Source organism: Danio rerio, chromosome 4 (assembly GCF_052040795.2).
Source record: "Danio rerio strain M-AB ecotype USA chromosome 4, GRCz13ab, whole genome shotgun sequence".
Taxonomy (NCBI): domain Eukaryota; kingdom Metazoa; phylum Chordata; class Actinopteri; order Cypriniformes; family Danionidae; genus Danio; species Danio rerio.
In genome coordinates, this window is record NC_141024.2 from 15,070,852 (window position 1) to 15,083,810 (window position 12,959).

At 36.2% G+C, this 12,959-nt stretch overlaps 1 protein-coding gene across 5 annotated transcripts in view; it reads right to left on the bottom strand.

Annotated features, from left to right (window-relative positions):
• plxnb2a.1 (plexin b2a, tandem duplicate 1) overlaps positions 1 to 12,959 on the bottom strand; it is a 175,353-nt gene that overhangs the window by 70,558 nt on the left and 91,836 nt on the right. For all 5 annotated transcript variants that reach the window (XR_015482080.1, XR_015482081.1, XM_087247066.1 and 2 more), the window contains one exon: positions 11,761 to 11,851. The gene's annotated coding sequence lies outside the window, so the exon portion shown is untranslated. The remainder of the gene's footprint in view (positions 1 to 11,760; positions 11,852 to 12,959) is intronic.

The window sequence follows — 12,959 nt, forward strand, 5'->3', positions numbered from 1 at the left end:
TATATAGATACAGGAATAAATGTATAAATTGAATTCTTAAAATCACAACTATGCCAAAGTATACACTCGGACTTAATTTAATATCAAATAACAAAATATTCCATTACATATCAATCAAAGCTGATATAAAAATGTTGATATGAATGTCTTTGTATTTGCAATCTCCCTTTTTTCCTGCTTTAATGACAGCTTGCGGTTGAACACTCAGACATCTGTCAAAGCCCCGGAAATGATGACTAGCAGAATAACTGCACTTCTGTCGAGTAAGCGAAAGGATCCGTCTTCCTCTGCCTCAGCTCTCATAACTTTTTCTTTTAATATATCTGACAAAGTGCCCGAATCGCACACACTCTCTCTTTCCCAGCCTAAGAAAATCATTTCTAAAGAAACAATAGATCATTCAGGGAGAAAGTGAGACAGAATAAGAGAGCATACCGAAGAGATTTGTCCTCGCTTCTGCAGTTTTAACTCGCTATCCAGTGGAAAGAGCGAAAGGAGGGAAAGATGTACGTCTGAGATAGCAGGAGGAAGAGGATGGGAGAGGAAGGAGAATCAATACTCTGTCAGGGCAGAAACTCCTCAGCGGGAGGCTTGGGACTCGGCTAGTTTCACCGCATCTGACAGCTAATTGTTTCTCAGGAGCTTCAAGAAAGACAATGTCACAGCGAGAGAACACAACCGTATTATCATCAAAATACCAAGTGACATAGTGAAAGGTCAACACAATCGTTAAGTGTCATACCTGTCTGTTTTCGTCAAAGGAAAAAGAGGGGGGAAAAAATGGAAAGGCACTTGTCATAACGTCAAGAAGCGATGTGACTGCAAGTCAAATGAGGGGAAAAAAACTCAAACAAGCACACAAGAATTTTACAAGTCAATTAAAACCTCGTTTAGAGGCCAAAATCTGCGTCCAAAGAGTCAAACGGAAGCCTGGTGATTTCCAGAAGTTCGCTCTCACGACCTCTGACCTCAGTGCTCGCATTCACTGAGTCACTTGTTGACGGAAAAGATGTTGTTTACTTTGAGAGATCATACGGCCTGTCATGACACCGTACACCAGCTGAAATGGCTAAATAAGACATTTTCTGTTAAGTTAGATATATATATGCTCTCCTGTGTCATCTAATCGAAGTGATGTCAAACCGAGCCTGCAGAGGAATGATCTTGTTCTTGATCTCATCGCCTAGCAACTGATGATGAGCATTAGAAAAGCTTGTACTGGATATTATGAAAGTAATTTTAAACTGTCTAAAAATAAAACGGGGTTTACAAGCAGTCTTTAAATGTGCACTTGGACTATTTATGTACACATATGTACATTTTCAAGCCTTTTTGCAAGATGAGTCAACAATGTTTAAGTGTTTGTGTCCTTCACTTTAGTATGTAGATAGCAAAATAAACTCAATAGCTGGATTCGATTTTGATTATATAATATGTATAATACATACAGCTATCGAAAAATTGTATAAAAAATTGCAATGTACAGTTACATGTACAATTTAGATACCACAAAACCAGACACAAGTGTCAATTTTTGTGAAACAGTCAATCATCTGAAAGACAAATAGCTACACTTTCCATGAACATAATTTGGCTGAAATACAACAATGTGAAAATCTCAAATTAGAGGATTCAAAAATATATAAATTTTGAGGGGAAAAGTAGCTTTAAAGTTCTTAACAATACATATTACTAATCAAAATATCATTTTTGGTATATATGCGATGGTAAATGTTCAAAATATCTTCACTGAACATGATCGTTGCTTAAATTTCTAAAGATTTTTTGGCATAAGAGAAAAATCTACAATTTTTACCCATACCCAATGTATCTTTGACTATTGCCAACAATATACTCAAGCAACATAAGACCAGGGTCCAGGGTCATGTGTGTGTTTAAATAAATATTTTTGTTTTGTCCTGCAAACTACTAATGACATCTGAGATTGTGTAGCGCCGTTGATGTAATCCAAGATAAGTGAAGAGATAATGCCAACCATCAAGGACCTCAAGAATCAACACAACGAAAAGATGATGCCAACCATTCAGGTCTTTTAGAGGTCTCCATAACCTTGGACCAGGCTGCATCCTGAGCAGATGCTTTGATGGTCATGGAAGGGTGGAGAGCATGAGACTGACTCCTGAAAGACCCTTCGCTGCATTGATGCCAGCCTGTACACCTGCAAGTGACCTACTCACACCTGCAGAGTCTTAACAATTGACGTCCAGTGTTCTTAATCCTCTGGCGCCTAGACTGCAGCTCTGCACAAGAAGTTTGGCCCGAGGAGAAATGGTCATGCCCAACTGAGCCTGGTTTCTTTCTAGGTTTTTTTCCTTCACTTTCGTCAACTGGTGGAGTTTGTTCCTCGCCACTGTCGCCACTGGCTTGCTTGGTTTGGGACTTGTGGAGCTGCGCATCGATGGATTTAGACTTTCTGCATTGAAAATTAAACCACACTGAAGTGAACGAAACTGAACTTCAACTCTGAAAACTGGACTGACAGTTTCAATTCACTAGAACTTCTATAGTCAGCTGCTTTGAAACAATCAACATTGTAAAAGCGATAAATAAATAAAGATGAATTGAATCTCTTTAAAATATAAAATAATCACTTTTAAAATTATTTAAATAATAAAGTGTAAGCCGAGCTCTTTAAAATCCATGATTCTACATATGAACAATATAAATGGATGAAAACTCAATTCCCTCAAAGATGACTGAGGTGTACGGTCTAGTCTTTGGCTCACCACAGAGAATATGTTTCACAATTCGCAATTGCTCAGACAGAAAGCAGCTCTAATTCATTTACCCATTCATCCTCCTTCACTTATTCACCTCTCTCCCGCTCGCTCTGCTTGCAATCTTTCTGTCAGCTCCTCTGGGTCAAATTACCCCTGCCAGGCATGACCAGATTTTGATGCTCTCCCTCAGTTTGGTGCCCTGAAAGCTTTAAATCGAAGCATGATGCAAGATCCACTCCGAATATGGGTCTGGGAAACTTCATGGCGGCTGAACTCAGATCAGAAGCTAAAGAGCATTTCCTTCTGTTAGGATTGTGAGGAAAACAACTTGCTCTGCCTGTCGGAAGCTGGTGAAGTGCTCCATCTCCTCCACTGGCATGTCATGTCCCGGCCTCTCTGAGATTGTGGATCGCGGAATAGATTATAGCACTGCAGACTTCTGGGATAGATCACAACTATTACTGCTGAAGGAGCAAATATATCCATCAAACCCACTCTCGCTCTGATCAGAAAGCTGAAAAGCTGCATGCCTACTGAGGTGGCATATTAATGGATCGACTTAAAGACTGTGTAAAGATGGCAATTCTATTTTAGTGTTAATTGGTAGTTCAGATTTGTTAGTTTGTTTGTTCAGTACAATCAATCAATCACTTGAGTAAAAGTAAAGATACCTTAGTTTACAGGTGTTAAATCCAGTTCCTGGAGGGCCGCAGCTCTGCACAGTTTAGTTCCACGCCTGCTTCAACATTCTTACCTATAGGTTTCTAACAAGCCTGAAGGACTCAATTAGTTTGATTAGTTGTGTTTAATTAGAATTGAAACTAAATTGTGAAGAGGTATAATCAGAGGACAACTCCAAGTGGGTGGGACTTGAGCTCCAAGTGGGAGGGCCTTGAGCTACAAGTGGGCTGTACAAACCCATTTATTTAATGTCTTGTACATGACACAGAGTCCAATATTATGCTTTATGAATGTCTACATCTACCCCAACCCTAAACCCAACCTCACAGCAACCTGCTTTGTTTTATTATTGTCTACACCTACCCCAACCCTGAACCCTGAACCCAACCTCACGGTAACCTGATGTGTTTTATTAATTTCTACTCCACCTACACCACCTAAACCCAACCTACTTGTGGCATAAGTCCTTCCCCCTTGGAGGTCACCCGACCTACTTACGGTGTAATCCCTCCCACTTGGAGGTCACCCAACCTACTCGTGGCGTAAGTCCCTCCCACTTGGAGTAACCCAACCTACTTGTGGTGTAAGTCCCTCCCACTTGGAGTAACCCAACCTACTTGTGGCGTAAGTCCCTCCCACTTGGAGTAACCCAACCTACTTGTGGTGTAAGTCCCTCCCACTTGGAGTAACCCAACCTACTTGTGGCGTAAGTCCCTCCCACTTGGAGGTCACCCAACCTACTTGTGGCATAAGTCCCTCCCACTTGGAGGTCACCCAACCAATTTGTGGTGTAATCCCTCCCACTTGGAGGTCTACGGGCTGCAGCGATACCTATTTGTAGTTGCGACCCTCCAGGAACTGTATGTGACACATAAGCCTTAAATTAACATAATTGTTGTTTAAACATATATATGACATATATATGGTGATCGTGATGTTCGAAAGTATTACATCGCTTTGTAAACGTTTATTATCACCATTTGATGAGTCTCCCCATACAGTTTGATATAGCGCTTGGAACCGGAAGCCACTTCGTGTGACATCAGACTTAACAAGCAGATCCGTTTTTTTATGTTTTAGCTTAGCAACATGCAAACAACAAACTCAACCGTAAAACAAGGCATTATATGAGATGCTGAATATGCAGAGCATTCCAAATCATTCACATTTAGAGATCTATTTGAGTTAGCGTGCTATCTTTAAAGGTCTCTAAACAGTTAATGCATCTGCTTCTCTAGGTTTTCAAACGGAGAAGTGAGCAGCACAAGCCTTTCCTGATAGTATCTTCCACTGAATCTATGAGCAAGCTTTGGGTCTATTTCCTGAAAACGGACGATTTTTCGCAGTGTCCCGTCCGCTCTCTCAGAGATTATGAACTGGTGGGAGGACAGGTGAGACCGCCTATAACTCTTCCACAGCAGAGGGTCGATAATTTCAGCAAGGGGTCATATATCTGACTCCATTGCTTATTATTACACAAGGGTCGTAAATTCAGCAGCTCTTGATGTATAAGACTGCAGAGTTTCACTATATCAGAGTCTCTTGGCTAAACTACGACTGTGCAACAGAGCTCCTAACAAATAGACTCGGCTGGCAGAAAAGCGCACACACAGATAAAGCCCGAAATTAACCTTTTTCCATACCTGCCAATGGCAAATGAGCAGATTTAATGTTCAAAATATTAGTACAACACTAATAAATATAAAACTATCTTTGTAAATAAGCAATTCATTAAATAAATAAATGCAAACAAGGCAGTCAAAGAATGCAAGTTACAAATAAAAAGCAAATATCACAACCAAACACATTTTAAAAAGGAAATTGTTTAAACTTTTTACATTAAAAGTAATTATACAATGCAAAAATGAACAAAGAAATTAATTAAATAAACATAACTATAATCAAATTAAAGCATAAGTATAAACATGCGCATAAACACGCATCTCAAGTGTTAATTTTTGCAACCTGCTCACACACACATGCAAAGCAAACGAGTGTATGGCAGTGCTCCAAGCACAACACACCAGTCACTGAGCCTCATCGCATTAAAAAGTGTGTGTGTGACTCTGGGGTGTGAATGAGCAGCAGTTTCCCGAGCACTTAAAGTTAACTTCATGTAAATTTTGTTATTACGTGCCCTCAGGGCTCCAACATCTCTCGGAAAAAAAATCCAGGCTCCTGCTCAAACAGGGTTCCCTGACATTTCAACTCTAAAAGGGGCCCTAAAGACCTTTCGTTCAACACAGCTGTTTGAATAAACCATTAAAACTAATAACGACGAGACCTCCGGCAAATAAGCATGTTGGACAGGAGGTGACGGCGGTTTGACCTCTCCGGTAAATGATGTGAGGCCCGGTGGCTGTCAACAAGCAATCACAAGAAGACCAGCAATTTTCTCTGTACTTGCACAGTCAAATCCACACAAGCTTTGGAGACTCCGGAGGCAAACGAAGACATGTTTGAAATAATCACTCGCTCTTGTACGTCTGCGTGTGCGTATTGATATTCAAAACGCACTGTTTGCTGTTAAACATTCATCAAGAGGGGGCAGATTGAAGCTCTTTAGCCTGAAGTAGGACGGTTTGGGCAACATGGGTCATGTGATCTGGCTCACAAACAAACATTTTTTTTTTTTTGCGGTTGTCAGAAGGATAAATCTATGCTAATCGAATAGTCATGTTTACAATTAGATTCACAAACACTGAGGCTGATTCATAAAGCATGAGAACACATTTCTGTGATGAACTGCTGAAGGCTTTTTTTAGAATGATCATGTTGTGTGTATGTGTGTAGAGTGTGTATTTGCGTCTACATTAGAATACACAGCAGAAACTAAATTTAAAGCAACAATGTAATCTAAATTTTAATCAAATTTACCTAATGAGTCATTTTAACTTGCATTACATGAAAATGACTATTTTGATCATTATTTACTTGGTTTAATGGGTTTTAATTCAAATAAAAGACTAAAAAAAACTATGCTGCCATGACTTACCTGATCATATTGTCTTTACAGTGTACTGGGATCATTTATTTACATAAACATTTGACATCAGGTTTCAAAACACTCATCTGTAATTGGTTGAAGAAAGCAGGTAGCCCCGCCCCAACCTGACCACTACAAGTCGATGAAATGTAAATAACAATGCACTTTTATTAATCTCAGATGAAAAACTGTGCTGCTACCCATAAAATAAGATCCTGCTGGGCACTGAAACTCAATCATTTCACAATCAGATGTAATTTTTCAAGAATGGCACATGCACTAAAACAAAATTAATGTTTAACTTGAATCAAATTAACCTTACAAGGCATGTCAACTTAAATAACGGCAAGATGAATCTCAGATAACTTATTAAAATATTAGAGCTGTTTCAATCTTGTCATGATTTATTGATCATATATTTTTGGCAATTCTGGAGTCAGTAATTTATTATTATTTTTATTATTATTTATTTTATTTTTTTACTATTATTATTATCCATGTATAAAATGTATATTGTTGTTAAGATAACACTAATTAAATTAAACAAATTAATAAAAGTTGCAAAAGTTAGGCTAATAAAAGCTGCAAAATAAAATAAAAATATGAATGAGTTTAAATAAAATTATTACAATTAATAAATTAATTGTGTAATAATAATAATAATAATAATAATAATACAGTTAATAATAATAATAATAATAATAATAATAATAATAATAATAATAATAATAATAATAATAATAATAATAATAATAATAACTGTATTATTTTTATTATCATTATTATAGATATCATTACAAGTAATGCCAAGGAAATTTTCGTTCAGAGGGATAAAATTATCTAAACATAATAAAAAAGCAAAAAAGTTAACTGTAAATATATTCATGGCAAAAAGTCAAATATCTGTATATTCAACTAATTTAATCAGTTAATCAGGTTTCAGCAAAAAAAATATGTTTAAAGTTTTGCAAAGTTTAACTTAATACTACAAATCAATTTGATTGATGTAAGTTAAGATGACTAGAAAAGTTAATTTGCATCAACTAAAAAAATTAAGGCAGCAATAAATATTTTTACAGTTTCGCAAAAGCTGCTGATCAATTTCTGTGTGCAACCAAATTTAGGGTTTACAAAAGATAGAAAAAAGCAAACATCCAGCAAGTGGCAGTTACAGTATTTGGGTGAAAGTGCCATGTTGATGCCAGAGGCCAGAGGAGAATGACTAGACCGGTTTAAGCTCATAGGAACACAGCGGTAACACAAATTACCCCTTGTTTACAACTAAGGTCTACAGAAGAACATCTCTGAACACACAACACAATCATTAAGCAGAGGAGCTCCAGCAACAGAAGAAGAGCACACCAGTGACACTCCAGTCCACCAAAACCAAGAAAATGCAACAAAAAAAATTACCAAACTGGTCAATAGAACACTGGTCATTTTCATGCTCAGATTTCTGGCATAAACAAATCAAAAGTATGAACCCATCCTGTTTTTATGAAATTCTTCAGCAGGATAGCACTCCTTCATATACTTCAGCCTCCACATTAAAGTTTCTGAAAGCAAAGAAGGTCCATGTGCTAAAGGATTGGCAAGCCCAGTCACCAGATATGAACATTGTTGAGCATGTCTGGAGTAAGATGGAGTAGGCATTGAAGATGAATTCAAAGAATCTTGATGAACTCTGGAAGTCCTTCAAGAATGATTTCTTTGCCAATCCAGATGATTTTAACAACTATAATTGTTTTCTGTTCAATCCACTTAAATTTGTAAAAACGCAGAAGTTAACTTGATCGATTTTTGTTGGGACAACATGAAGAAATTGTGTGAATCCCAGCATTTTTTTCCAGTGTACAATGTCACAAAGCAAGAAATGGCTAATAGTGCCCGGTAAGTGTTCAACTTTCCAAACACCATTTAAACATAATATCACACAAACACACACACAGACACACGTCTTGGGTTTAATCACCTAGCAAAAAAAACAAAACAAACGCATACACACACACTTATTATAATAGAGACGTGACTGACAGGAGCTATTAATCACTGTCAGCGAATGAGGCAAATACCGCATTGAGGGTTTATGAAAAATGGTTTGTGATAGCAGAGCAACGTTTTCCAAGGTCTCGCTCTCTCTTTATGTACGTGGAGCTAATATTTTCTTTCAGTAATAGGAACTTAGTGTCCACCGTTCTTGCTTAATAACCGGCAAAAAAAAAAAGAAAAGAAAAAAAACGAGGCGTCGGGATCTTATAGTGAAATCAAGTGCAGCTTGTAATCTGCCTTGCAATCAGAATTTCCTCACCACCGCATGAAAAAGAGCAGACTGCTGCAGGCTCCAATATTAATGCAATAAGGTAAGGGTGGAAAGACAGAGTGTGCGCTTCTTTTCTGGTTTCAGGTTTCATTGACCTTATTTGTACAAAAAAATAAAAGGAGCACAGAACCGATCCTTTATTGAAGGACAACAGGTCGAGGCAGCCAATAACAGACGTGAGTCAAAGGTAGGAGATCAGGGAGTGGCCGGAAAAACGGTCAAGACAATCCTATGAGAAATTATCTTCTTTATTACACTTTTTTTTTTTCCCCTTCACCTAACATTTATGAAAGCTTTTTATCCTGTTAAATGACTCTTAAATGGTGAAACATAATCAACTAGGTGGGTTTTGTGAACAATTATCTGATTAACTGGCCTTTATGCTGTGTGATTCATGAGATGTGGAAAACATGAATGGAATTGTAAAATCAAGTTGTTTCCATCCACCTATATTTATGCGCATTTTGGAGATGCGCATAAAAAACTGGTTGATGGAAATGCCAAGATGCGCATCAATTTTGAACATAACTGAGGAGGATAAACTTTTGATTCGATAAGAAAAGATGCACTTAAACTGCGATGCAAACACTTTTACCAAACAAATTCCAGTGTGCACATTAAAAAAAGATCATGTTATTTTGTTATAAAAGGTCATGTGATGATAAAAATATGTGCGCATGGATAAATCAGCAGGCTGAGTATATTGTAAAACATCTGAAATGCTGTTTTGATCATTCTAAAACATCTTAACCGTTTCAGTATTAGTGTAGTTATATTATCAATGACCTCCAGAATCAAGAACATCTGTGCTCCGTGTCTCACACCTTCAAACGCCATTGCACATTCACTGCGTGTCAGGATTGTCTTCTGAGGTGCAAGTCATTTAATAAACTAAGAAAAGATTCATGCAGCTTCTCTTAACGCAGCAAATTCCATTATTACTGTTGATACTGTATTTGGCGCCAGTTCATCAAGAAGTAATGATTTTGTTTGATTTGACTTGTTGGATGGAAACAGTGCTTTATTCTTTTATGCAATAATCCAGTTTTGTGCATAAAGTTAATTTACATTTTTGGATGGAAACATAGCTATAGAAACACTTAACATCACAAAATTGGGCTATGATTATATATGAAAAATTAGAGATATGGTGAAAACTCACAAACTAAAGTGTTTTCATGACATACTGTCAAAATAAAAGTTTGGTTTAACCTAAAACAAATGACTTCTGTTAAATTGTGATTCTTTTTTTCTTCAGATTTTCTTCCAGGATTCTTGTATGGATTGCTACAATTTTAAAGATGGTGAGCCGAGAGGAAGGAGAGTAACATTAATTTTGAGTAAAACACATAAGCAAACACTTGATATCAACAAGTGAGGGACAAAATACCAACTTTCCAAACTAAATGCAACATCAAAATGTCAACACGTGAAACAATTGCTTGCTATTAGTGATGTTTTGTTTGTCAAACTCACTTGATTAACTTAAAATTTCCCTTTCTTGAGAAAGTCAATTTCTTTCAAAAAGAAAAAATATATACAAGCAATTTCAAACAAATGTCAACCTTGCCATAAAAAAACTAGATTTTCACCAACATAGTGAAACCATTTCTACATTTTTAGTGTAAGCAAGTATTTTACAGTACTTCAAAAATCATTGTTTTCAAACTATTATAATTGATTGACCAAAGTCACACAAGTGCCAATTTCACATGATTAACATGCATAATGGAGAGGTATTATATAAGGAAGTTTTTCCCTTATAAATGAATCAAATCTTATAAAATCAATCAGGTAACACTTTATTTTGATTGTCCATTTGAGTATTAGTAGACTGTCTGCTTAACTGATACCAATGCTAAACAGACACTTAACTGACTATAAGAAACTTTGCAAGTACATGTCTTACACTAACCCCTAACCCCAACCTAACAGTCTACTTATAACCTAATGAGAATTAATTGGCATGTAGATGCAATGAAACCTATATTCAACAAACGGACCATCAAAATAAAGTGTGAAAATCAATAATTTTTGTTTTATACACAGCCAACTCTTATCCTTTTTTGATTAGCATCATTTCTTTTGGGTTGTGCAGTTTAAGTCACAGAATTTCTACAAAGTATGTTATATAATGTAAACTCACTAACTTTTTAGGTCACATTTTTTAGGTGTATTTTCCCCATTTAAAATCTACAAAAATGTTCACAGCTTGATATTTTTCTGACCCCTTAACTCCGTGGTTAGCAGATTTGGAAAATATAAACAGATGTTTCAATATAATGTTAACACACACTTTCTAAGTGACTTAATGTTTAGAGATCTTCCTGCAAATGTCACATGCTTAACGCTGGAATTGCTAACAACTTGTATTAGCATTATACCATTTTGCTCGACATTATCTAAATATTACAGCGAGGTTAAATGTTTAATCATTTAAAAAATAACTAAGCATTAAATGATGAACTCTAATCATGTGGTAAAAATAGTATATACAGTTCAATTACAGACATAGAGTGCATTGAATATCGATTAATGTTAGTATAAAAGAAAATCTTTAATAGCGCTACATCCTATATATTTCCAATATGATGAGCTTCACAACTTTTTATTCTAGACAAGTCATCTTAAAAACATAAGATCCATACACCTTGATGCACATGCAAAACAACTTTCAACTATACTGCACAAAACCATTACAGTCCTTACACGTTTCTCACAGCAGGTGAATTAAGTTAAACTGAAATGTATTCCTGAAGATGTTGAATGTGAAAGTGATTTTTCAGATGGACACAGCAGTGACTCTTTAAAAGATGTCTCTTTAAACTTCTCTGCAAGAGTTTACAGCACTGACAGTCTAAAGCACAGCAAGCTGTCAGCACGCCAGAACCCTTCTGCAAAGTCGCATCTCCGTATTTATCCCTTTTAAAGCTCGACATATTAAAGAATTTAGAAACAAAATGTGGATAAACCAGACCATCCCTACTCCTCACTGCCAAACACAGCCCTAGATCTCCGTATTTGCCACTTACTTTTTGACTTTCCCCCTCTCTCTCGCTCTCTCTCTGCCCTCCTCCTCCTCTTGTGTTTCCGCTGATCCTCTTGAGAACTGCTGCAGACACACTACAAGAAAGAAAGAGAGAATAAAGGCCATTATTACAATGGAAGGGATAGAAAAGCACAGGCACACACACACAAAAACCCCAATAAGCACATTCCTAATTCAGTGCCACACACTCAGACAAGGCCAAAGTCAATTATGGCTCGGTTTAGCCCATTCTGCAACCCAATTCAATTATTTAAAAGCTACGTTTGTGATGAAACCTATGAGAGAATTAAAAAGCCATAATTTGGACTGCAATTGACTGGGATTTTGGTTTAAACGAGAGCTGCTCGATTATAAATAAACTGTGAAGGTTTGTTTTTATTTTTTTTAACAAAGACTGTGATTCTCCCACTATAATTTTAAAACTGACAACAAAACAAAAAAACCTGCAATTTACTAGAGGTTTTGAGCAGATGTTAACTGCTGTAGTCTTTAAAAAAAGAAATTAAATACTTAAGAAATGCATTTAAATTATTGATTTTGAACAATTAAAAATTATGGATTAAAATTTCACTGGTTTTATTACTTTAAATTACTGAATGGTCTAATATTTATGAACAAGTCTCTGGAACTCAAACTCCAAGAACTCCTTTGTTTCATTCCTGGATGAATCAGAATTTCTGAACAAATCTCATGAATAATCCAATGACTTATAAACACTTCACTTGTTTACTGAATGAAGCAGAGTTTTTGAATAAAGTATTTAATGAAAAAAAAAATAAACATTTAAAATTCTCAATTGTTTAATTACTTAATGAATTGGCTTTTAAATGAATCTATTGAATGAATGATGACTCAATGACTGACTCAAAGAATTCAGTTGTTTGAGTATTGGATGAACCAACAGTTTTAAAGCTAATTTCTTCAACAAACGCGTTTCATTGCTGAGAGAATCAGAGTTTGTGAATGAATCCATAATAATGTTTCAATGACTGACTCAAAGATTTCGTTTCAGTGTTGGAAGATCCAGCATTTTGTAACTAATTTCTTCAATAAATGTTTCAGATGTTTAAAAAGCACTTCACTTGTTTTATTACTGAAAGAATCAGAGTTTGTGAATGAATCTATTTAGTTAATGATTGACTCAAAAAGTTAAGTCGTTTCAGTATTGGATGAACCAGCGTT